This window comes from Bos javanicus, chromosome 8 (assembly GCF_032452875.1).
Source record: "Bos javanicus breed banteng chromosome 8, ARS-OSU_banteng_1.0, whole genome shotgun sequence".
NCBI classification, from domain to species: Eukaryota; Metazoa; Chordata; class Mammalia; order Artiodactyla; family Bovidae; genus Bos; species Bos javanicus.
Window position 1 is genome coordinate 10,660,781 of NC_083875.1, and position 25,595 is coordinate 10,686,375.

Sequence of the window (25,595 nt, forward strand, 5' to 3'; positions counted from 1 at the left end):
TGGCATTTGGAATGTTTTAATTTAAGCACAAACATCTGTTTTAAATATATTTTTAACTTGTCCTTAGCTTCGTTTTTAGTCTCTTTTTTAGCATCAAGACCTATGGCAAAGGCATGGCGAGCCCCCTGGGGAGGAAGGCCGACGCTCTCCTTATTTATTCTCTTTCTTGCTCTTCTTTTCAGAAGAAACAATGTCCTTGAATTCGCAAGAAGGAAGGAGTAAAGATGAAAACAAAATAATAATGTTAACCCAGATGAGAAAGACAAGTTGGCCCACTAAGGAAAGACGAGCTGGTTAGGGAAATAAAATCCCATCATCAGAGACATACGCCGAGTATTGCATTAGGCCTGTACGATTTACAGGAAATGAAATATGTAGGTCCAGTCCCAGCCCTTGAGAAGCTTAAAATTTGGTTCAAAAGCAAAATTATAACCACATATAACAAGTCCACCTACAACAGACTGAAGGGTAGGTAATTTGGTTAACTGAAATAATCAGTTAAAGCAAGAACCATAATGTGGAAGCCACACTAAACATTTTAAGAGAGTACTTGAAGACATTTATGTAGAGAATAGGTCAATTGAAGTTTCATCATGCTTTGGTCAACAGATTCCATTTTCAGTTTCTTTCATTTTTAAATTTTTAAATAAAGAAAACATTTTAATATAAAATTATTTTCTATTAAATAAAAATTGTCCCCAATATTTGTCTTCTCACCTATACCCAATTCTATTACAATTCTTTTCATTTATTTATCAGATTTTTTTGAAGTGGGTCATTTTTGAAGTTTTTATTAAACTTGTTACAATTTTGCTTCTGTTTTTTATGTATTGTGGGGTATGTGGATATGTGGGTCTTAACTCTCCAGCCAGGATTGAACCAGCACCACTATACATCGGAAGGCAAAATCTTCACCACTGGACGGCCATGGAAGTTCTTACAATTCTTTTTAGAAAGTTACTCCTGCCCAGTCTTTGCCAAACTTAAACTTGTTTTTATGGAAGCAATTCTCTTTTTACGCTCCTATCTCATATGGACATCAGTCAGCAAGCCTCACAGAGAGAAGAGTGGTTCTCACAAACAGTTAACCAGTCTGTTACTTCTTTTACACAACACGAGTGTTCCTCAGATCAAATCCAGATGACAGCCACTCAGTAACCACCCTTATGAGGAGAAATGGGGGAACAAGGGAGCCAAACGTATAGCTTCTGGTTTTCTGTGGGCCAATGGTGTCCAGCAGGGATCCCCAACCTCTGGGATCAAATATCTAATGATCTGAGCTGGAGCTGATGGAATAATAATAAAGTCCACAATAAGTGTAATGTGTTTGAATCATCCTGAAATGATGGATGATCCCTGCCTCTGGTCCATGGAAAAATTTTCTTCCACAAAAATGGTCCCTGATGCCAAAAGGGTTGAGGACCACTGACATAGAGAACAAACTCTAAAGGATTCTTGGGCATCTACAGACCAGGGAGATTTGCATCCTGATAAAGTGTCAGAATCCACCAAGATGTACAGAATCAGCGAGTGTTAGTCACTCAGTCACGTCCGACTCTTTGTTACCCCATGAACTGTGGCCCACCAGTCTCCTCTGTCCATGGGATTCTTCAGGCAAGAATACTGGAGTGGGTTGCCATGCCCTTCTCCAGCGGATCTTCCTGACCCAGGGATTGAAACTGCACCACAGGCAGATTCTTTCCATCTGAGCCACCAGGAAAACTAAGTCCATCTTAACAAGGAAAACTCAGGAGGCTGTAGATGCTAAGATTCCTTTGCGTTGATACAAAAATCACACTACACTAGTCTGTTCAAAGTAATAATATCATGATGAAGAGAAGACTGCTCTGCACTAAAAGTCAGGAGTTGAGTTCAAGGCCACCATGAAGATCCCCGTGGTCTGCACAAGTCACGGAGTCGCTCTGAGCTCCCGCTTCCTAATCTGTCAGTTGCAGTGAATTAGTGCAGGATGGTTGTTAAGATCCACTTTAATTCTAAAGCTCTACTATTTTTTTAATTCTTTTGAAAAATTTTTTTGCTGCACCACGCAGATTGTGAGATCTTAGTTCCCCACCCAGGAATCGAACCCATGCCACCTCCACCCTAGAAGCATGAGTCCTAACCACTGGGCTGCCAGGAAATTGCCAAACTCTTGTTTTTAAAAAAGGGCCAATAGCCATATACTGGAGAGGGAAATGGCAACCCACTCCAGTATTCTTGCCTGGAAAATCCCATGGACAGAAGAGCCTGGTGGCTCCAGTCTATGGGGTCACAAAGAGTTGGACACAATGGAAGCAGCTTCGCGTGCACAAAGCATATAAAAAAGAAAAGCAATAGACATGAGACTTCCCAGTAGCTTCGCAAACCAACGTATAGTCTAAAATCACCTAAATCACATCCTATTTTATTTTACAGTATCATAAATATTTATCAAGTCTCTACTCTGCAATGCTGGGGATATTTCACAAAACAAGAGAAACATCTGCCTTCATGGACCTTACAGTCTGCTGAGGGCTACAGATGATTTAACAAGCAATGAGGATAAAGTGTGATAATGGAAAAATGAGGATATTCTAGCAGGAAGAGTACATAACGCAGTATAGAAGGATTTTCTCAATACAGTTATATCAAATGCAAGGCCTAAATGAATAAGAAGAGGCTCATTAGGTGGCCGTCTCAGGAGGGGAAATGGTCGAGGTTGGGGGAGCACTGTATGAAAAGGCAGAGCTGGGAGGGAGTTAGCTAGTCTGGCATCTGCAGCTGAACTGCCTGGGATGAGGTATAATGTGCAAAGAGAAGCAGGCAGGAGCTATTTCATGCAAGGCCTTCCAGAACATAACAAGGACTTTTGTCTTTTGCTTCCTACACATCGTGGCTGGGCATCACATAACCCTTTCAAAAGATTATCCTGGCTGTGATGTGAAGAACAGGCTGGAGGGCAACAAGACTCAAGGCAGAAAATCACAGGGAGGCTGCAGCAGGAATCTGAATGAAAAATGGCACCCGGAACTAGAACACCGGCAGCGAGGACGGGGGCGTCCCAGGAGGCTCAGTGAGAAAGAATCCCCCTGCCAATGCAGGAGATGCAGGTTTGATCCCTGGGTCAGGAAGATCCCATGGAGAAGGAACTGGCAACCCACTCCAGTATTCTTGCCCGGGAAATCCCATGGACAGAGAAGCCTGGCGGGCTACAGTCCATGGGGTCGCAAAGAGTCGGACACGACTGAGTAACTAAACAACAACGAGGATGGAGAGAGATTAAGAAGGTGGAAGAGGACTTGGTGACTTAGATGTGGGGGAACAGGAGTCAGAAATGATTCCTAGACTCCCAGCTTAAGAACCTGGGTAGAAAATTTTCCACTGTGTTTCCTAAGAGGATTGGATATAAGCCAGGAGTTGCTGGTGGGCGTCATGCCATCTTTTAGAAAGAAGCTGCCTGAGAATGGAGCCAATACAAAGGAAAACGAAACTAAGGCAGAGACGGTGAAGCTGTCGTGACGTTCTTATTTTATGCCTCTGGATCGGCTATCCCAGATCTCGTTGTTGTTCACTAAGTCTTGTCCGATTCTTTGCGACCCCATGAACTGCAGCACGCCAGGCTTCTCTGTCCATCACTAACTCGCTGAGTTTGCTCAAACTCTTGTCCATCAAGTCGGTGATGCCATCCAACCATCTCATCCTCTCTCGTCCCCTTCTCCTCCTGCCCTCAATCTTTCCCAGCATCAGTGTCTTTTCCAGTGAGTCAGTTCTTTGCATCAGGTGGCCAAAGTATTGGAGCTTCAGCATCAGTGTTCCAGTGGAATATTCAGGGTTGATTTCCTTTAGGGCTGGCTGGTTTGATCTCCTTGCTGTCCAAGGGACTCTCAAAGAATCTTCTCCAGACCTATGACTGGATGTTTCGGACACACGAATCACTGAATTTTCCTTGTGACTTTTTGGTGATGGTGGTGTTTTGGTGGGTTGTTTAGTTCAATCTGAGTTGGGATCTGTGGCTTGTAAACCAAAAGAATTCAGGGAAGAGAGGGGACAGTAGGAGTAGAGAGACCAGTGTGGAACCACCACTGAAGAAGCAACACGGGAAGATGAGTCCAGGGAGAAAGAGAGAGGAAAGGAGGAGCCCGGGAAATCGGGCAGAAGAGAAGTTCTCAGAGAAGCACGTGGTTGGTAAAGCTGAATGCTCCAGAGAGGTAAGGCCAACACGGACCTAGACATCCACATTGGGTTTAGCTGCAAGGCAGGAGTTGGTGACGTCAGTGAGGACAGTATCAGTGGAGGGATAGAGGTACAATCCAGACTGAAGGGGTGAGGGGCTGAGGTGAGGAAGCAGAGCAGAAATAATTCTAAGTCGAGGCGTTGAGTTGCCAAGGGGAGGGTTGGGGAGGGAGATGCTTTCAGATGGATGCTGTGGGAGAATGTGTAAAGGCTAACAGGGAGGATGCAGGAAGGGGGACTGTCAGCTGGGGGACCCTGAGGAGGGAGGAGACAGAAGGTCCAGAGCGCAGGCATAGACTTAGAGGTTGGCTTCAATTCAAGGGAAGAGCATCTCTTCACTGGAAATAGACAGAAGGATGTGGGAGGAATGAACTAGACGTCCTGGTGTGGCAGCAGGAACTAGATGGCATGACAGTCTGACAGCCTCCATCTTCTCCACGGAGTAGCCAGCAGGATCCTTTGCTGAGACAGAGGAGAACAGGGGCCGGGTGGGAAGAAGGGTAGGAGTGGAAGCTTAAGGAGAATGCAGGCCGTCTGAAACTTTGCCGTGGAGGAGAGAGATTATGTGTGTATTCTAAGCCACTTCAGTCATGTCCAACTCTTTGCAACCTCATGGACTGTAGCCCACTGTAGCTCCTCTGTCCATGGGACTTCCCAGGCAAGAATACTGAAGGAGGTTGCCATTTCCTTCTCCAGGGAATCTTCCCAAGCCAGGGATCAAACCGGCGTCTCTTATGTCTCTTGCATTGGCAGGAGGGTTCTTAACCACTAGTGCCTCCTGGGAAGCCCTAGTGAGAAAGAGAGACTAGGAAAACACAGAAGAACTGACTGGAAGCTATGAGGACACACTGGATGACAGAAACCAGTTATCATTGCTCCTCGGAAGGAAAGCTATCACAAACCTAGACAGTGTATTAAAAAGTAGAGACATCACTTTGCCAACAAAGATCCACATAGCCAAAGCTATGGTTTTTCCAGTGGTCATGTATGGATGTGAGAGTTGGGCTTAGCAGCATAAAGGTTTAGACCATAAAGAAGGCTGAGTGCCGAAGAATTGATGCTTTCAAATTGTGGTGCTAGAGTAGACTCTTGAGAGTCCCTTGGAATCTAAAGAGATAAAACCAGTCAATCCTAAAGGTAATCAACCCTGAGTATTCATTGGAAGGACTGATGCTGAAGCTCCAATACTATGGCCACCTGATGCAAAGAGCTGACTCATTGGAAAAGACCCTGATGCTGGGAAAGGTTAAAGGCAGGAGAAGGGGATGAGAGAGGATGAGATGGTTGGATGGCATCACCGACTCGATGGACAGGGGTTTGAGCAAACTCTGGGGGATTGTGGAGGCCAGGTGAGCCTAGCATGCTGCAGTCCATGGGGGTCGCAAAAAGTCAGACACGACTTGGCAACCAAACAAATACCAAACAATGGAGTGGTTTCCCCCAAATCGGGTACATCAAGGAAAGGATAGAATCTGAAAGTAAGTATTGGCTTATACTGAGGCAACTGATTTATAAACGGTCTCTTTCATACATTAAAAAACGTTAGGGTGTACTGGGATAGTTTTCATCACTGACCTAAAAGAGGAACTTTTCAGTTTGCTGATAGGATCCGCAGGTTTTCTGCAGAGTTAACTGCCAATCTGGTGGACAGAAACCACAGGCAATTCTCACAAAATGACACGACAGCATCTGGAGTGCCCGATAAGATTCAGCAGGCTGGAATATGATAATGAATCTGGGTCTAAAACACAAAACTCAAACTGTGCTTGCAAAATAAAGGTCTCGAGATCTCAGTGACCATCTAATTAAGAGATCGAAGTGACCGGAACAATGCTGTTAAGACCAGATACAACCACTGGGTTGAATAAATACCAAATACCAAGAGGCCACTAGATAAGGTCCTTTCCAGTATCAAGACAAAAGTTTCAGTTGAGAATGCTAAGAGCTCATGTGAGAGATAACTGTATTTGAAGGCCTCCTCTACGAATCACATTAGTCATTTATAGTTTCAACTTTTATCCTTATATTTAGTTTCATCTCAACAAAGTTTTTGGACCATATTTGTCTCAGGCCCTCCTGAAATGTCTTTTCTGAATCACAATTACCTCTGTCTTCAGAGAGGTATGATGTAAACACTCTGAATAGTGTTTTGGTTTTTTGGTCTTTCAGAGCTGAGGTGATTTCCTACTAAATTATTCAATATTCGTTACAAAGAAAAAACAAACAAACAAACAAAAAAAAACAGGCAGCACTTTGCACTCTAAGGCCTTCCTTGCCTGGCTTTCATTTCTGCCACATTTGTTTTTCTTATTTTTTTTAAGTATTTGTTTATTTATTCGGCTTCATTGGATCTTCGTTGTGGCATGTGGGATCTCTCGTTGTAGCACGCAGACTCCTTAGTTATGGCATGCAGGCTTAGTTGCCCTGTGGGAGGTAGGATCTTAGTTCCCTGACCAGGGATTGAACCTGTACCCCCTGCAATGCAAGAGAGCTTCTTAACCACTGGACCACCAGGGAAGTCCCTATCTACCCCATTTCTGACCTAACATTTCCAGGTTCTTAAGCTGGAAAGTTCTTACCTCCTGGCCCTTCAGAGCACTCTGACTCTCCTCAGCTTTCACACGTCTAGGTTACCACGTGCTGGAAGCAAGGTGACAAACTAATATCACATCATTCCTAACCTTGAAGGAGGCACAGACTCGGGAACAATGCCAATATAGAGTGACAGGTGCTGTGACAGGAGGCAAAGGAGGCCAAAAGGTGGATGTTGTCATCTCTTCCAGGATGGGCAGAGCCAGGAAGGCTTCCTGGAGGAGGTGACGTTTCAGTGGAGTCTCGAAGGATGAGGATTTCTCCAGTCAGGGAAGGTGTGGAAGAGTGGGAAGCAGAGGGAATAGCAGAACATTAAAAAAAAAAAAAAAAGAAAAAAATGAGACAAGGAACAGGCTTACTTCTGGGACTGTGGGCTGCATTATGGAACACAGGGTGTGGGGAGAGGTCAGAAGATGAGCCTGCGCAAGTGAGAAGGGACCAGCGTCTGGGCTGGTTTTAAGAGCAGTTAAGAAGTTTGAACTTTATCCCAGCCCAGGTGTGAATCAATCATTTTTTCCCTTGGCTTAGATTAGATAAGATTAGAATTGTTGAAAAAGAATTTTCCCTAAGCACAAAGGGAAAAGTAAACAAATACAAAACAAAAAGCAAACTGCAAAAAGCATAAAAATGAACAGCTCACAGATCCCAGATTTCTTAGCTCCTTCACAAAGTTCCAGCTCCTGATTAGAACTTGTATACAGAAGGCTTGACCCAAGCCCTCTTTTCCCTCCTCCACCCGTCCACGCTGGCAGGGGAACAGAACAGTAGTCCCTTTGTCCCCTGTACAAATATGAGGCCAATGGGAGTTTTGATCCTAGATTCCCCTTCTTAATGTTCACCCCGGGCAGTCTGGCTTATACTGAGGTTGAGTGAGCTTCTCCACCAAAACTGCCTCTGGAGGTCTTCCTCTAAATCAGGGGTCAGAAAAGGGCCCTTCCTGTAAAGGGCCACAGGGTAAATAGTTTCAGCTTTGGTTGGGTCACAGGTCCTTGATTCTGATGCTCCAGCAGCAAAGCGGATGTAGACAATGTGTAAACCAAAGGGCCTGGCTGTGTTCCAATAAAACTTCATTTACGGACACTGAAATTTGACTTTCATATAATTTTCTCATGAAATATTATTCTTTAAAAAAAATCATTCATTTATGTATTCATATGCAATTATTTTTGGCTGTGCTGGGTCTTTGTTGCTGCAGGGGCTTTTCTCTAGTTGCGGTGAGTGGGGGCTACTCTTCGTCGCGGTGCGCAAGCTTCTCTTGTTGCAGAGCGCTGGCTCTAGTGCCCAGGCTCTGCACTTGGGGTGCACAGGCTTAGCTGCCCCGAGGCATGTGGGATCTTCCCGGACCAGGGATCAAATCTGTCTCCTGCACTGGCAGGCGGATTCTTTACCAGCCACCAGGGAAGCTCTCGTTTATTTATTTATTTTTAAAGATGTGGACTTTAGATGTAGATTTTTAGATGTGGACCATTTTTAAAGTCTTAATTGTAATTTGCTACAATCTTGCTTCTGTTTTACTTTTTTTTTTTTTTTTGGTTTTTTGGCCACAAGGGAAGTGGGATCTTAGCGCCCCACCCAGGGATAGAACCTGCACCCCGCGCACTGGAGGCAAAGTTGTAACCACTGGGCCACGAGGGAAGTCCTTACCATGAAATAGTATTCTTATTTTAATTTGTTTTCAACCCTTTAAGTATGTAAAACCCATGCTTAGCCCACCAACTGTACAAAAGCAGGCGATGGGCCAGATTTGCCCTGTGTATTAAAGGCACCGATTCCCATGGCAAAGATGTCCTCTTCTCTTTTATGTCATCAGTTTATTATTAAAACTGATACCAGTAATACTAGTGGACAACGTTCGTTGAGCACCTACAGGTGACAGGTGATACGTACTGCAGAGAGTTGCTGTGAAGAATAAATAAAATAATGTCTGTAGAGCACTCAGCATAATGCCTGTTCAGAGGTAAACATGAGCGCTTCCCTGGTGGCTCAGGGAATCCAGGAAGACTCCACATGCTGCGGAGAAACTAAGCCCGTGCGCCACAACTACGGAGCCTGTGCTCTAGAGCTGGTACTCCTGCAGCAAGAGAAGCCCCCACAATAAGAAGCCGTTTCAGCTAGAGAGTAGCCCCCACTCTCTGCAACTAGAAAAAGCCTGCATAGCAATGAAGACCCTGCACAGCCAAAAAGAATTTTTTTTTAAAAAAAGAGGAAACTTAAAAAAAAAAGAGGTAAACATCAGTATTGTCAGTTACTATAGACAAGAGTTAATCAAATCTAATCTAATCTAATCTCACAGGCAAAGGATAAAAGGAAAGATATACTCGTTTGAATGCAGAGTTCCAGAGAACAGCAAGGAGAGATAAGAAAGACTTCCTCAGTGATCAATGCAAAGAAATGGAGGAAAACAATAGAATGGGAAAGACTAGAGATCTGTTCAAGAAAATTAGATACCAAGGGAACATTTCATGCAAAGATGGGCACAATAAAGAACAGAAATGGTATGGAGGTGGGAGGGGGGTTCAGGATGGGGAACATGTGTACACCCGTGGCGGATTCATGTTGATGTATGGCAAAACCAATACAATATTGTAAAGTAATTAGCCTCCAATTAAAATAAATAAATTTAAATTAAAAAAAAAAAGGTATGGACGTAACAGAAGCAGAAGATATTAAGAAGAGGTAGCAAGAATATACAGAAGAACTATACAAAAAAGATCTTAATGACGCAGATAACCACGATGGTGTGATCACTCACCTAGAGCCAGACATCCTGGGGTGTGAAGTCAAGTGGGCCTTAGGAAGCATCACTACGAACAAAGCTAGTGGAGGTGACAGAATTCCAGCTGAGCTATTTCAAAGCCTAAAAGATGATGCTGTGAAAGTGCTACACTCAATATGCCATCAAATTTGGAAAACTCAGCAGTGGCCACAGGACTGGAAAAGGTCAGCTTTCATTCCAATCACAAAGAAAGGAAATGCCAAAGAATGTTCAAACTACCACACAATTGCACTCATCTCACACACCAGGAAAGTAATGCTCAAAATTCTCCAAGCCAGGCTACAACAGTACATGAATTGAGAACTTTCAGATGTTTAAGCTGGATTTAGAAAAGGCAGAGGAAGCAGAGATCAAATTACCAACATCCGTTGGATCATAGAAAAAGCAAGAGAGTTCCAGAAAAACATCTATTTCTGCTTTATTGACTATGCCAAAGCCTTTGATTGTGTGGATCACAACAAACTATGGAAAATTTTCCAAGAGATGGGAATACCAGACCACCTGACCTGCCTCCTGAGAAATCTGTATGCAGGTCAAGAAGCAACAGTTAGAATTGGACATGGAACAACAAACTGGTTCCAAATCAGGAAAGGAGTATGTCAAGGCTGTATACTGTCACCCTGCTTATTTAACTTATATGCAGAATACATCATTCGAAATGCCGGCCTGGATGAAGCACAAGCTAGAATCAAGATTGCTGGGAGAAATATCAATAACCTCAGACATGCAGATGACACCACCCTTATGGCAGGAAGTGAAGAGGAACTGAAGAGCCTCTTAATGAGGAAAATGAAAAAGCTGGCTTAAAACTCAACATTGAAAAAATGAAGATCATGGGATCTGGTCCCATCATTTCATGGTAAACAGATGGGGAAACAATGAAAATAGTGACAAACTTTATTTTCTTGGGCTCCAAAATCACTGCAGATGGTGACTGCAGCCATGAAATTAAAAGACACTCCTTGGAAGAAAAGCTATGATAAACCTAGGCAGCATATTAAAAAGCAGAGACATTACTTTGCCAACAAAGGTCCATCTAGTCAAAGCTATGATTTTTCTAGTAGTCATGTATGGATGTGAGATTTGGACCATAAAGAAAGCTGAGCACCAAAGAATTGATGCTTTTGAACTGTGGTATTGGAGAAGACTCTTCAGAGTCCCTTGGACTGCAAGCAGAGCAAACCAGTCCATCCTAAAGGAAATCAGTCCTGAATGAATATTCATTGGAAGGCCTGATGCTGAAACTGAAACTCCACTACTTTGGCCAGCTGATGTGAAGAACTGACTCACCAGAAAAGACCCTGATGCTGGGGAAGATTGAGGGCGGGAGGAGAAGGGGACGACAGAGGTGAGATGGTTGGATGGCATCACCGACTCGATGGACACGAATTTGAGCAAGCTCTGGGAGTTGGTGATGGACAGGGAAGCCTGGCGCGCTGCAGTCCATGGGGTCTCAAAGAGTCAGACACGACTGAGCACCTGACCTGACAGACAAGAGGCTCCTCTGCCGGAAGTTTGGGATGTACCTCCCTGGTGATCCAGGCTTAGGGATTTGCCCCATAACGCAGGGGACGTGGGTTTGATCCCTGCTTGGGGAACTGAGATCCCACACACCACAACTACTGAACCCACACGGTACAACTAGAGACGTGCTCGAGGGCCCTGAAGAAATACATAGTTTTTTTAAAAGGGGGGAGGGGAGTGGCAGTCATTATTTGAATAAATTGGAAAAACCTGAATGATACTATGGATTTTTAAGTTGGAATAAACATGACATCGGATATCTTGATAATAAACATAATAATAACTGACAAAATTGCTTACTACTATTATCGTTGCTTCAGTGGCAACCCACTCTAGTACTCTTGCCTGGAAAATCCCGTGGACGGAGGAGCCTGGTAGGCTGCAGGGGTAGCTAAGAGTCGGACACAACTGAGCGACTTCACTTTCACTTTTCACTTTTCACTTTCATGCATTGGAGAAGGAAAATGGCAACCCACTCCAGTGTTCTTGCCTGGAGAATCCCAGGGACGGGGGAGCCTGGTGAGCTGCCATCTATGGGGTCGCACAGAGTCGGACACAACTGAAGTGACTTAGCAGCAGCAGCAGCATTATCGTTGTTTATGACTGTTTATATATCTTATCTCTGATCAGTAAAATGACTCATACAAGGCAGATATTAATATCCCATTGAAGAGCAGAAAAATTAAGGAGTTGGTGAAATCACATAGCCAGCAAGCAGCAGAGCTAGGATTTAAAGCAGCTTTATCTGACTTCAAGGACCATGCCCTTTGCACCACAGCACAACCTCCTGTTTAGTGTTTGAGGGCTTGGTAGTTGACCAGAAGCAGGAATGACGATCCCCAGAGTCTGCCATCTTGTGTCAAGATTGGCACAGGACTCATTCTATTCTTCCTTCAAAGCTTAAATGCCTGTTGGACCACTTAGCTCTGGTTTCCTGCCGAGAGATCCTCTACCTTGTGAGAACAGTACAAATGACCAAGCTCAAAGGACAATTAGATCTTTTCCTGCTCAGGTGTCCAATTCAGCCCCCTCTTCTCCAGGTCCCTCTGATGACTCATCCTTAGGGAATTTCCTGAAAGTGACTGTCCGGGAATCCCACCGCTACAGCATCATAACAGAAAAATACTTTTCATGCTCAGTGCTGACTCCAGATGGTTTCTACCAAAAGTAAAATCCATTCATCTGCATGACACCTTCAGAGCTAACCACAAAACATTATTGAAGATATTGTCCACAGCTTCGAGACTGTATTTCAGGGAACCCATGAGGTAAATCCTTCCCCGAGTTTAGTTCCAGGGAAAAAAAGCTCTCCTCTAGAGTGGAATCTGTATACTTTATCTTGCCAGAATAATCAAATGATGTAACCATACCTGTTTCCTTTACATCATGACTTCCAAGAAACGTAAAACCAAACACTGTGCCAAAGTATCTCATCTCAGATGCCCAGTAGGACCAACTTCCACCCTGCTGCAAGGACCATTTTCATTTTATATTTTGAAAAAAGGCTCTGATGGACAGTGTGTCTCCTACAGGCCAGGCTCCCTGCCTCTTCTGATGTGCCCTTCCTCCCCTCATCATTACAAATCTAGTGCTTGTTTCACTAAACTATCCCAGAGCCTTATTTTTAAAGTTATGCTTTGGGCTAACCTGGTGGGCCAGTGGTTAAGAATGTGCTTTGGAATGCAGGGGACACCAGTTTGATCCCTGATCTGGGAAGCTCCCACATGCCTCAGGACAATTAAGCCAGTGCACCACAGCTACTGAGCCTGAGCTCTAAACCCTGCAAGCCGCAGCTACTGAAGCCCACGTGCCCTGAGGCTGCACTGAGCAGCATGAGAAACCCAAGCACCATAACTAGAGAGTAGCCCCGCTCTCCGAAACCAGAGAGAGCCCTCAAACAGAAAAAAATAGACAAAATAAAATAAAAATACCTCTAACAAATAAATAAAGTTATGCTTTACCTTGTATTCAAACCTCAAATCTCCTGGAAGCAGATAGATCCAAATGCTCTGGATTGTTTAATAGGCTCTAGTCACATTTATGCACATGGTTATGAATAGCCAACCAGGCTTTATCCTTTGGGGCACAAAATGAGGATGTCAGTCCATAAAGCTTGGGCCTTTTTCCAGATTGCACTGTCTTCCACATCACTCTCTCTTTTTGTACCCCTGCCTGTCTCCATGTATTGCTTTTTTGATCTACTTTTTTGGGATTTCTGCTATGGGCATCACTCTAATCCTCCATGCAGACGTTAAAACTCCAGGCAGCACCACACTATATAGAGAAAACCCTAAAGACTCCACATAAAACTACTAGAGTTAATAAATGAATTAGACTAAGTAGCAGGACACAAGAATAACATTCAGGAATCAGTTGCATTTCTTTATACTAACAATGAAATATCAGAAAGGGAATGTAAAAAAAGCAAGACCTTTTAAACTCTCACCAAAATAAAATACCCAGGAGTAAACCTGACCAAGGAGGTGAAAGACATGTACACTGAGAACTTGAAAACATTAATAAAAGAAATCAAAGAGGATTCAAAGAAATGGAAAGATATATGATGCTCTTGGGCTGGAAGGATTAGTATTGTTAAAATGGCAATGCTGCTCAAAGCAATTTAGAGATTTAATGTGATTTCTATCAAATTACCCATGATATTTTTCACAGAACTAAAGCAAATAATCTAAATTTACATGGTACTATAAAAGACCCAGAACCACCTAAGCAAATCCTGACAAATAAACAAAGCAAGAGGCATAACTCTCCCAGACTTCAGACAATAGTACAAAGCTACAGTAATCAAAACAGTATGGAACTGGTTAAAAAAAAAAAAACAGACATACAGATCAATGGAACAGAATAGAGAACCCAGAAATAAGCTCACACACCTACAGGCAATTAATCTTCCACAAAGGAGGCAAGAATATAAAATGGGAAAAAGTCTCTTCAGCAAGTGTGTTGGAAAACTGGACATCTGTATATAAGCCAGTGACGTTAGAACACACCCTCAAACCATACAAAGAACAAACTCAAAATGGCTTGAAGACTTCAACATAAGACACGATACTATAAAACTTCTAAAAGAGAGCACAGGCAAAACATTCTCTAACAAAAATTGTACCACTGTTTTCTCAGGTCAGTCTCCCAAGGCCAAGGCAATAGTAATAAAAGCAAAGATAAACAAATGGGACCTAATCAAATTTACAAGCTTCTGCACAGCAAAGAAAACCATAAAAGAAAAGAGAACCTATAGAACAAGAGAAAATATTTCTAAATAACATGACTGACAAGGGCTTAATTTCCAAAGTATACAAAGAGTTCATAGAACTCAACCAAGAAGACAAACCATCCACCAGAAATGAGCAGAAGACCTTAACAGACATTTCTCCAAAGAAGAAACATAGATGACCAACGGGCTTCCCAGGTGGCGCTAACCCGCCTCCCAGTGCAGGAAACGTGAGAGAGGCAGGTTCGATCCCAGGGTCGGAAGATCTCCTGGAGGAGGGCATGTTGATCCACTCCAGTATTCTTGCCTGGAGAATCCCACGGACAGAGGAACCCGGTAGGCTTTATAGTCCATAGGGTTGCAAAGAGTCAGACACTACTGACGCGACTTAGCACACAATAGGCACATGAAAAGATGCTCAGCATCACTAACAAAGAAGTGAAAATCAGAACTACAGTGAGGTACTACCTCACCCTGGGCAGAATGGCCATCATTAAAAAGCCTACAAATAACAAATGCAGGAGAGGGTGTGGAGAAAAGGAAATCCTCTTACACTGTCGGTGAGAAAGTAAGTTGGTGCAATCACTATGGAAAACAGGATGGAGGTTCCTCAGAAAACTAAAAATATAATAACCATATAGATCCAGCAACCTCACTCCTGGGCATACACCCAGATAAAACTGTAATTCAAAAAGAGACATGTACCCCAGTGTTCACAGCAGTGCTATTCACAATAGCCAAGACACGGAAACAAGCTAAATGTCCATCAACAGATGAATGGATAAAGAAAATGTAGTATACAGATACAACGGAGCACTACTCAGCCATAAAAAAAGAACAAGATGATGCCATTTGCAACAACACAGATGGACCTAGAGATGATCATATTAAGTGAAGTCAGTCAGAAAGAAAAAGACAAATACCATATGATATCACTTATATGTGGAATCGAAAATATGACACAAACAAACCTAGCTGCCAAACAGAAACAGACTCACACACACGGAGAACAGACTCGTGGCTGCCAAGGGTCCGGGGAGGGAGAAGGAGGAACTAGGAGTGTGGGGTTAGTAGATGCAAACTATTACATTTAGAATGATAGACAAAAAGCTCCTACTATATAGCACAGGAAACTATATCCAATCTCCTGGGGTAAACCATAATGGAAAAGAGTATTAAAAAAAAGAATGTATGGGCTTCCCCTGTGTCAGATGGCAAAGAATCCACCTGACCTGCCAATGTCAGGAGACCTGGGCTCGATCCTTGGGTCAGGAAGATCCCCTGGAGAAGGAAATGGCAACCCCCTCCAGTATTCTTGCCTGGGAAATCCCTTGGACAGAGGAGCCTGGTGGGCTACAGTCCATGGGGTCACAAAGAGTTGGACACGACTGTGTGTAACTGAGTCACCTTGCTGTATAGCAGAAATTAGCACAACACTGTAAACCAACAATACACAGGCAATGCCCACACTTGGCCTATGCCAGGGGTGAGGTCCATGAGCCGGACCCACTGCTTCTGCATCTGCAGCCCCTGGACACACCCCAGGAGACTCATCTAGGGCTGGGCGGCTTCTTCACTGGAATCGCAACTCTCTTAGGCATCTGGCACCTCCCACTTCACCTCAAATCACCTCCCCTCCAGCTCTACCTGTTTCCCTATTGACCTTTCCAGGAATCAATGAAGGTTTATGTAACTTAGGACTTTATGTCCAAGGGAAACTGGCAGAGCACCGAGAACAGAGCTGGCAGATGCTGATTGCTAGACAGAAACATTGGAAACTGGAGACGGATTTTGACACAACGAAAGCTCTCAAATATTCAATATCGAATGAATGAATGAATCAACAAACTCCATTTATCACCGCCTTCCCACCTTGATACCTAGACAAAGCCAGCAAGCAAACCCCACGTTCTAAGCACCCAGATTTCTTCAAGGATTGGAGTCCTATGAATTTGCTGCAGTAAATGTGATAACAATGCAAAACTTGGTTTCTCTTTCTGCTTAAAAAGAAAGTGAGATCACACCTCTGCTTGCCCAGAGAGCTTCCTTATAATGACCAGGCATGACTATCTGGCAGAGGCCATGTTTTAGCTTTGTTCAGTGACTCTGGGCAAGTCACTTGCTCAATGAGACTTTTTAATTTTTTTGCAAAATACACGTACAATTGACCATTGTATCCTTTTTTAAATGGACGGTTCAGAGTCATTAAGTACATTCACATTGCCGTGCAGCCATACCACCATCCATCGCCACAACTGTTTACACCTTCCCAAACTGAAACTCTCTACCCATTAAACAGCAACTTTCTATCCCTACTCCGCTTGTCCTGGCAACCACCATTCCACTTTCTGTCTCTGTGAGCCTGACTGTCTAAGTAGCATCACACACTATTCTCCCTTTTGTGACTGGCTTAATGCACTGAACATGATGTCCTCAAAGTTAATCCATGTTGTAGCCTGTGTCAGAATTTCCTTCCTTGTAAGTCTGAATAATGCTCCACTGTAGGTACAGACCACATTTTGTTTACCCATTCTTCTATCAATGGACACCTGAGTCATTTCCACCTTTTGACTATGGTGAATAACGCTGCCATGAACACAAGTGTACAAGTACCCGAGTCCCTGCATTCACTTCTTTTGGGTGTATGCCCAGAAGTGGAATTGCTGGATCACATGGTAATTCTACATTTATTGTTTTGATGAACCACAACACTGTTTTGTTCAAAGGGACTTTTAAATGCAGAGATGGAAGTGCTTAAGGAGCTGGCACGGCAGCCCTTCTGCCAAGCTGAAAGATGTTGCCCAGGTACAGATGTTGCCTGGGTGCAGATCTGCCCAGAAGGTTGTCTTGCCTCATTCTCTAGAGGAGAAGGACCCACCTGCTGTTTGGAATAAGTACTGCTTTCTACATTAGACCTAGGTCTGAGCCTGACCCTGCCTCAGTATCCATTTCTATAAAGTGGACACTGTGGGTCAGTAAGTGGGTCAATAATACTTAATTTACAGGTTTTTTATAAGGGTCAGGGATGAGGCACAAAGCAGTGAGGTAAGAATTTAGAAAATGAAGATGTAGGGACTTCCCTGGTGGTTACAGTGGCTAAGACTCTGTGCTCACAATGCAGAGGGCCTGGGTTCAGTCCCTGGTCAGGGAACTAGATCCCACATGCCTCAACTAAGAATTCGCATGCTGCAACTAAGAGTTCATATGGCCAAATAAATATTTTTTTAAAATAAGAAGAAAGAAAAGAAAATGAAGATGTGAATCTCACCTTACTGACTGCAAAGGGTGGTTGTGAAAACCAAAGTAACAGATGACAGAGCTGGAAAGGGCCATGCATTCTGCAGATGCTAAGCTCTCCTCATTTCTTTCTTTTGCTACAGCTTCCTGCCCCCTGGCCTCTTGAGTCCCTCCTCCACTACAGATTCAGAGTGAACTCTCTAAAGCAGACAGGCGCCTGCCCCTCCCACTTAGGTTTTTACCCTTCACCCTCACCAGGCCTTTCTTTCTTCAGTCTATTTCTCCGATCTTGCCACTTTACCCCGAATTCATCTGGCTGCACCAGGCCTCAGTTGCGGCTCGTGGTATTTTTAGCTGGGACATGCAAACTCTTAGTCGTGGCATGGGGGATCTAGTTCCCTGACCAGCCATCAAACCCTAGTCCCCTGCACTGGGAGCACTACGTCTTAGCTACTGGAATACCAGGGAAGTCCCACCCCCATGGTCTTCTTAATGCTTGTCCCCTCCACCTAGAGCACCCTCCCTCCAATCCTAGCTAAAGCCAGTCATCCTTTAATTACTAGTTTCTGACATTTCCAGAACTTTTCTGGCTCCACTAGATTAGATTCGAGGCCCACGGCACCAGGAGCAGAGATCTATCACCATGCCAAGCACATGCTTCATTATAACCATCTGTTGATTTCCCCAACTATATCAGCTCCTCAAAGTCAGGGGTTTAGAAGACTCATTTCTGTACTTCCGGTCTTAGCACAGTGCCAGGCTGTTTACTGAACAAATAGATGACTATAAAAACAGGGTGGCGTTTTTATTGTAAGAAAGTTGAAATAGTTCACACAGGATTAACTCTTGAGTTAATCAGAATAACTGCTTCTGTAGTCTCATACTACAGGACTATTAGAGAATAATTAGTATTACTATGAAATGGGGCATTTTTTAAAAATTGGCACCACGAAGGATGGAAACCAAAGGGTACTTTCAAGGTACTTTTGAGTTCCTTGAGTCTGCACAGTTCTGAGAGATGCTTTCCTTTTCCTAGAATCTGAGAAATATTCTGATCTCTACATTTGTAGTCATGATGACACGACCGCCTGATAAGAAGTCATCCCAAAGCTATTTCTCATCAGTGCATGAAAACAAAGAACTGGCATTTAGTTCAGCTCAGTCGCTCAGTCGTGTCTGACTCTTTTCGACCCCATGGATGCAGCACACCAGGCCTCCTTGTCTATCACCAACTCGCGGAGCCTACTCAAACTCATGTCCATTGAGTTGGTGATACCATCCAACCATCTCATCCTCTGTCGTCCCCTTCTCTTCCTGCCCTCAATCTTTCCCAGGACCAGGGTTTTTTCAAGTGAGTCAGTTCTTCACATGAGGTAGCCAAAGTATTGGAGTTTCCAGCTTCAACATCAGTCCTTCCAATAAATATTCAGGACTGATTTCCTTTAGGATGGACTGGTTGGATCTCCTTGCACTCCAAGGGACTCTCAAGAGTCTTCTCCAGCACCACAGTTCAAAAGCATCAATTCTTTGGCACTCAGCTTTCTTTATAGTCCAACTCTCACATCCATACATGACCACTGGAAAAACCATAGCCTTGACTAGATGGACCTTTGTTGGCAAAGTAACGTCTCTGCTTTTTAATATGCTGTCTAATATTCTTGGTCATAACTTTCCTTCCAAGGAGTAAGTGTCTTTTAATTTCATGGCTGCAGACACCATCTGCAGTGATTTTGGAGCCCCCAAAAATAAAGTCTCCCACTGTTTCCCCATCTATTTGCCACGATCTTAGTTTTCTGAATGTTGAGCTTTAAGCCAACTTTTTCACTCTCCTCTTTCACTTTCATCATCTTTAGTTCTTCTTTGCTTTCTGCCATAAGGATGGTGTCATCTGCATATCTGAGGTTATTAAGTCTGCAACCCAATGGACTATAGCCCTCCAGGATCCTTATGTCCATGGGATTTCCCAGGCAAGAATACTGGAGTGGGTTGCCATTTCCTTCTCCAGGGGATCTTTCCAACCCAGGGATTGAACCTGTCTCTCCTCCACTGTAGCGGGATGCTTTACCACCTGAGCCACCATTAATCAGCTCCTTTTAAGCTTCAAATGGTGCAGTCTAGTTCTTATAGGTGTTGGCAATTATTAATTAATTATTAATGACTTGATTTTATTGTTGAATTTTTAAAATTTATTTATTTGGCTGCATCGAGTAAGTTCAGTAGCTGTGATGCTCAGGCTTAGTTGTTGCAAGGCATGTAGGATCTTAGCTCCCCCAATGATCAAACTTGCCTCCCCTACATTGCAAGGTAGATTCTTAACCACTGGACCACCAGGGAAGTTTCCCCAGGTTTTGATTTTTATGTCTAGGGTTTATTGCCACTAACTGAGGACCTCAGGGTGAGAATCACTGATGTAGTCTAGCTAAGACTATTTTTTCCCTTGCTTTTAACCTTTTAAAGATTTGTACCATTTTACTCACAAATGCACAATGCTTTTAAGTAAATGTTAACGTTAGATATGGAAAATATTTTCCAAATAGAAAATATTATACATAATGAGAAATTTATAATTTTATATTTGATGGAGAACTGACACTTCTGGAGGAACGTACCCAGACATGGTGTTAAGGATCATTAAGAACTTCTACTTAAAGATTTAGAATCCTAACAACTCCTAGACTTAACTTCTTTCCTTGGGTGGACACAGGTGAGGTGCTAGCACTTTGAAAGAGCTTTCTTATTTTTGATTATCTCAAATTAAGAGGTCTGTCTAGTCTAAAAAAAGGGGTGGGGGAATCTGTGTTCCTTCTACTTTTAGAAGGAAAGTTTATCTTTCCAAACTTCTCAGAGGCAGAAATGTTTTAGACCCAAGCTTACTTGATTTCCCATCTGCCTTTTGTTATCAGCTACTTGGTTAATTAAGGTCATCTGAATGAATTTCTCATTTTGATAAGTTTTCCTAGTTACGATCTTTATTACTAACCAATAAATGAAACTGCTTGGATTTCACAAGTAAAATCAACCAGTTGATATTTACTGGGTGAGGGTTTTAAAGAAAAATAAACCTTTAAAACTATGATTTTGCACTGAAGTTAAGAATCAGGGCACTAAAGAGCTTTTCTAAGCCTTCAGAAGTGGGGAAAGGTGGAGTCACTTTAGACTTGCAGGTTTTTCACTGGGATTACTTCAGATCGGCATTTTTACCAAGGGGAGCACTGGGGTAACAGAAAGTAGACCGACTGGGTTGAGCCATGCAGTGTGACCAAGAAACAGGCTGAGGACGACAGACCTCCAACAAGCTTAAGCTGTCCCAGGTGCCCGCATATTCCAGCGCTTTGTGTCTGCCAAACTTTACTTTTTTGAAAAGCTTGTATCTCCAAAGGAGGGTCAGCTGTGCTGAGGAGCTCCGGGGTGCGGCGGCACGGACCGTTAGGAAGCAGTGTCCTGGGGTGTAGAATTTGAGGGCCCCCACTGGCTTAGATCCCAGTATTGCTACCTCCTGGTGGCTACGTGGTGGCGGAGGCGGGCACGAGACAGACGCCTCTAACTCCCTGAAACAGCGAGGACTCAGGATCCCTACTCACACCAAGTACATCTAATTTTTCAGGAGTTTTTACACAGGCACACATCTGAAGAAACCAGCCTACACCCATAAAAGTTCTCACGCATTCTAACCCCACCCGCTAGTTAGCATCCCTACATAAGGCATGAGAGATGAACCTAGGGTTTGAAATTACCCTGGCACGGGCACCCCAAATCAGGCTTCCCAAAGCCCAGCGGAGACTGGAGGGCACCGGGAGAATGGGACAGAAACAAGAGTTTTAAATTATTCGGAGCGAAACTGGTTGCTCCATCCCTAAATTTTAGCAACGTTAGGGCTTCTCCGGTTGGCAACAGCTAAGATTTCACAGCCCACCCCACCACCAAGAAAAAATATGATGGCCCGGAAGAGCCCCCCACTACCTTGCTACAGCGCCAGGTGGACAGGTCTCTGAGGCCGGGAAGCAAGCGACCGGAGCCGGGCGCTGCCGGCAGGAAAGGCTCAGCTGCGGGCGACCGAGGCCACAGCTGCGGCTCTGGCCCCGCCCTATAGTGCCCCGCCCCCTTGACGCCCCGCCCCTAGGCCGCCTGCAAACCCTCGGGGCTCGGCCGCCGCAGCCGCAGCTCGGTCACCTCCAGACCCCAGCGCCCGGTGCATTGTGGGAAGCCGGAGCCCGCCGCCGAGCCTGCGCTGACCCCTGGCGGGCGCGTCCGAGAACTAACCCAGGGCCGGCGAGGACCGTGTGCGGGAACCGGCGGAGGCAGGGGAGGCGCCGGGCGCTCAGGGGGACCACAGGGAGCTAGTACTGGTTGCCTATTGCTGCACATCTCAAAGATGAAAATAAATGATGCTTTCAAAGTGCTTAGGGCCCCCTCCCGGGTAGTGATATAAGTGAAAAACTAAGCAACTGTGAGTCTCGGAAAAGCTTTTTAAGTTAGGAAAAGTAATTTTAAAATCATGAAACTAAGTGACATGAAGATTATGGAAAAACCTACACAGTTTTTAGTTCTGGTGAAACCACCGATCAGCTCAATCTGTCTAGAGAATAACGGTAATACGGAACATAAACTACAGAATTGTCTTTCTTCTTGCATACCCCTCAAGGAAACAGTTCAAGTGGGGTAAAAATAAATTATACAAAAATATTCACAGTGACAAATTAGAAAGTAACAAACAGCTAAAAATACGTGAAAGGCATAAAAATAATACGTGTGTGTTAGTTGCTCACTTATTTAATAAAACAACCTCGGCCCAGGGATCGAACCCAGCTCTCCTGCATTGCAGGCAGAGTCTTTGCCATCTGAGCTAATACCATCTTTTAAAAAAATAATATGTAGCTACTTAAATAAAAATATGAATATCATCACTAACTAGAAATATTTCTATCAAATAATGTTAAAAACAGAACCCAAGAAAGCGCATGGCCTGTGATTGTATGTGAAAATATATGTGTTAACAAATGTGAAAAGAACCTTGGAAACAATGTATATAGAGTTTAATATGTCTTAAGGCTTCCCTAGTGGCTCAGTGGTAAGGAACCTGCCTGCCAATGCAGGAGATGCAGGTTCGATCCCTGGGTCGGGAAGACCCCTTGGAGAGGAAATGGCCCCTCTAGTATTCTTGCCTGAAAAATCCCATAGACCCGGGAGCCTGGCAGGCTATAGTTCATAGGGTCCCAACAAGTTGAAAGACTGAGCATGCATGCAAGGTTGTTTTATCTTTACTAAATAACTTTTTAAACATTTCTAACTTGTGGGGGACTAGTTCTAATTTTGGATGGAAATGCAGTATTTTAGCTTCCCTTCACTTTACATGATAAAGAAAAAATTCTGAGGTTTTAGTGAACCAAGACAGTTTTGCTTATCTGCAAACCCTGATGGGGCACAAAAGAAAAGTAAATTTATTAGGGGAGTGTATTAGTTTACTAGAGCTAAAACTACCACTGACTGGCCTAAGCAACAGAATTTATTGTCTCACAGTTCTAAAGGCTGAAAGTCTGAGATCAAGGTATTGGCAGGATTGATTCCTTCTGGGAGCGGTGAGGGGTTTGTTGTTCAGTCACCAAGTCATGTCCAATCCTTTGTGACCCCATGGACGGCAGCATGCCAGGCTTCCCTATCCTCCACTATCTCCTGGAGTTTGCTCAAACTCATGTCTATTGAGTCGGTGATGCTACCTAGCCATCTCATTCTCTGCCACCCTCTTCTCCTTTTGCCTTCCATCTTTCCCAGCATCAGGGTCTTTTCTAATGAGTTGGCCCTTCGTATAAGGTGGCCAAAGTATTGGACCTTCAGCATCAGTCCTTCCAATGAATATTCAGGGTTGATGTCCTTTAGGATTGACTGGTTTGATCTCCTTGCTGTCCAAGGGACTCTCAAGGGCTTCTCCAGCACCACAATTCAAAAGCATCAATTCTTCTGCACTCAGTCTTTTTTATTTAGTAATCCTGTATACAGTCTCAATGGAGAAGGCAATGGCACCCCACTCCAGTACTCTTGCCTGGAAAATCCCATGGATGGAGGAGCCTGGTAGGCTGCAGCCCATGAGGTCTCTAAGAGTCAGACACAACTGAGAAACTTCACTTTCACTTTCATGCATTGGAGAAGGAATTGGCAACCCTCTCCAGTGTTCTTTCCTGGAGAATCCCAGGGATGGGGAAGCCTGGTGGGCCGCCGTCTATGGGGTTGCACAGAGTCAGACATGACTGAAGCAACTTAGCAGCAGCAGCAGCACACAATCTCAAACATATCAAAACCCTGTCAACTTGAACACAGTAAAACTAAACTGATTACAGCATTCTTCTCTCTGTCCTCTAACACCATTCAGGCTTTCCCAGTGGAACCAGAGATATTAATGGAAGAAGATAGCCTTTAGCTTCACAGATAGTAGATCAGAGGTGTCTGACCTCCTGCAGGAAGGGCTTGTCCATGTGCCCAGGGAGGAAGGCACCATCTCTTGCATTTGTGCCTCAAGAACAAGGTCAGAGAGGCTGTGGGTGGAGAACTGTAAGCAGGATCTCATCACTGGAAAACACACACAAACACCCTCCTGTGAAGAACTCAACTTTCGTTCAGGAGGCCAATAAGAGCCTCAGCTTGGGGATGTCAACTAAAAAAGATGCACAACTTGAGAGCTGTTAAGTTTTATTGGGGGCAAAATGAGGACTGCAGCCCAAGAGGCAGCATCTCAGATAGCTCTGAGAGACTGCTCCAAAGAAGTAGTGGGGGGAAGTCAATATATAAGGTTTTGGTGAAGGGGGAGTTCAATACCATTAAGCACTCATTTTACAAAAGGTTTTTTGCTAGTCATGAGGATCTGATGTCACCATGAATGGATTTAGTGCTTCTTTAGATATGAGGAGATGCAAGGATTGAGATCATAAAATCTGTTCCTAAAATCATCCATCACTTCATGACAAATAGATGGGGAAAGAATGGAAACAGTAACAGACTTTATTTTCCTGGGCTTCAAAATCACTGCAGATGGTGAGTGCAGCCATGAAATTAAAAGACACTTGCTCCTTGGAAGAACAGCTATGACCAACCTAGACAGAGTATTAAAAAGCAGAGACATTACTTTGCCAACAAGGTCCGTCTAGTCAAAGCTATGGTTTTTCAAGAGTTGGACCATAAAGAAAGCTGAGTGCCGAAGAATTGATGCTTTTGAACTGTGGTGTTGGAGGAGACTCTTGGAGAGTCCCTTGGACTTCACGGAGATCCAGCCAGTCCATCCTAAAGGAAATCAGTCCTGAATATTCATTGGAAGGACTGATCCAGTCTTCCTGAGCTGAGCCAGCCTCTCCCAATTCATCTCACTACATGGTTTCATAAGCTTAAAATCATTACTGAGTTCTGCCTCCTGCTTTTGGAGATGATGGGGACCCAGAAGATGTCTAAGAGAACAAAGCCCTAACACCTCCAGTTCCATCTATTTGTTTGTTAATTCTTTTAAAGGAACCAGAAGTCCAATTGGAGGTATACTGATAAAAACAACTGACTCTTCAGAAAGAAAAGCTCTAATTCATGGTGTTTGCAGATGTAAATAAAACTGAGCAGAAGCCTGTGGGGCTCTTGGGCATAGAAAACTTTCTGTGTCCTCCTTTCTTGTTTGTAGGAAATAGGCTTCAGCCTCCATGAAAGGGAAAGTCGCTCAGTCCTGTCTGACTCTTTGTGACCCCATGGACTATACAGTCCATGGAATTCTCCAGGCCAGAATACTGGAGTGGGTAGTCTTTCCCTTCTCCAGGGGATCTTCCCAACCCAGGGACTGAACGCAGATTTCCCACATTGCAGGCGGATTCTTTACCAGCTGAGCCACCAGGGAAGCCCAAGAATACTGGGGTGGGTAGCCTATCCCTTCTCCACCGGATCTTTCCGACCCAGGAATCGAACCAGGGTCTCCTGCATTCCAGGCGGATTCTTTACCAACTGAGCTATCAGGAAAGCCCTAGCCTCCATGACCTTCCTTGAATCCCAAAGTGAAGTGAA

General features: G+C 44.0%; 1 protein-coding gene across 1 annotated transcript in view; it reads right to left on the reverse strand.

Moving 5' to 3' along the window:
• Positions 1 to 21,656, reverse strand: part of EXTL3 (exostosin like glycosyltransferase 3) — a 144,071-nt gene extending 122,415 nt beyond the window's left edge. The window contains exon 1 of the mRNA XM_061426805.1: positions 21,531 to 21,656. The gene's annotated coding sequence lies outside the window, so the exon portion shown is untranslated. The remainder of the gene's footprint in view (positions 1 to 21,530) is intronic.
• Between the last annotated feature and the right edge of the window lie 3,939 nt (positions 21,657 to 25,595).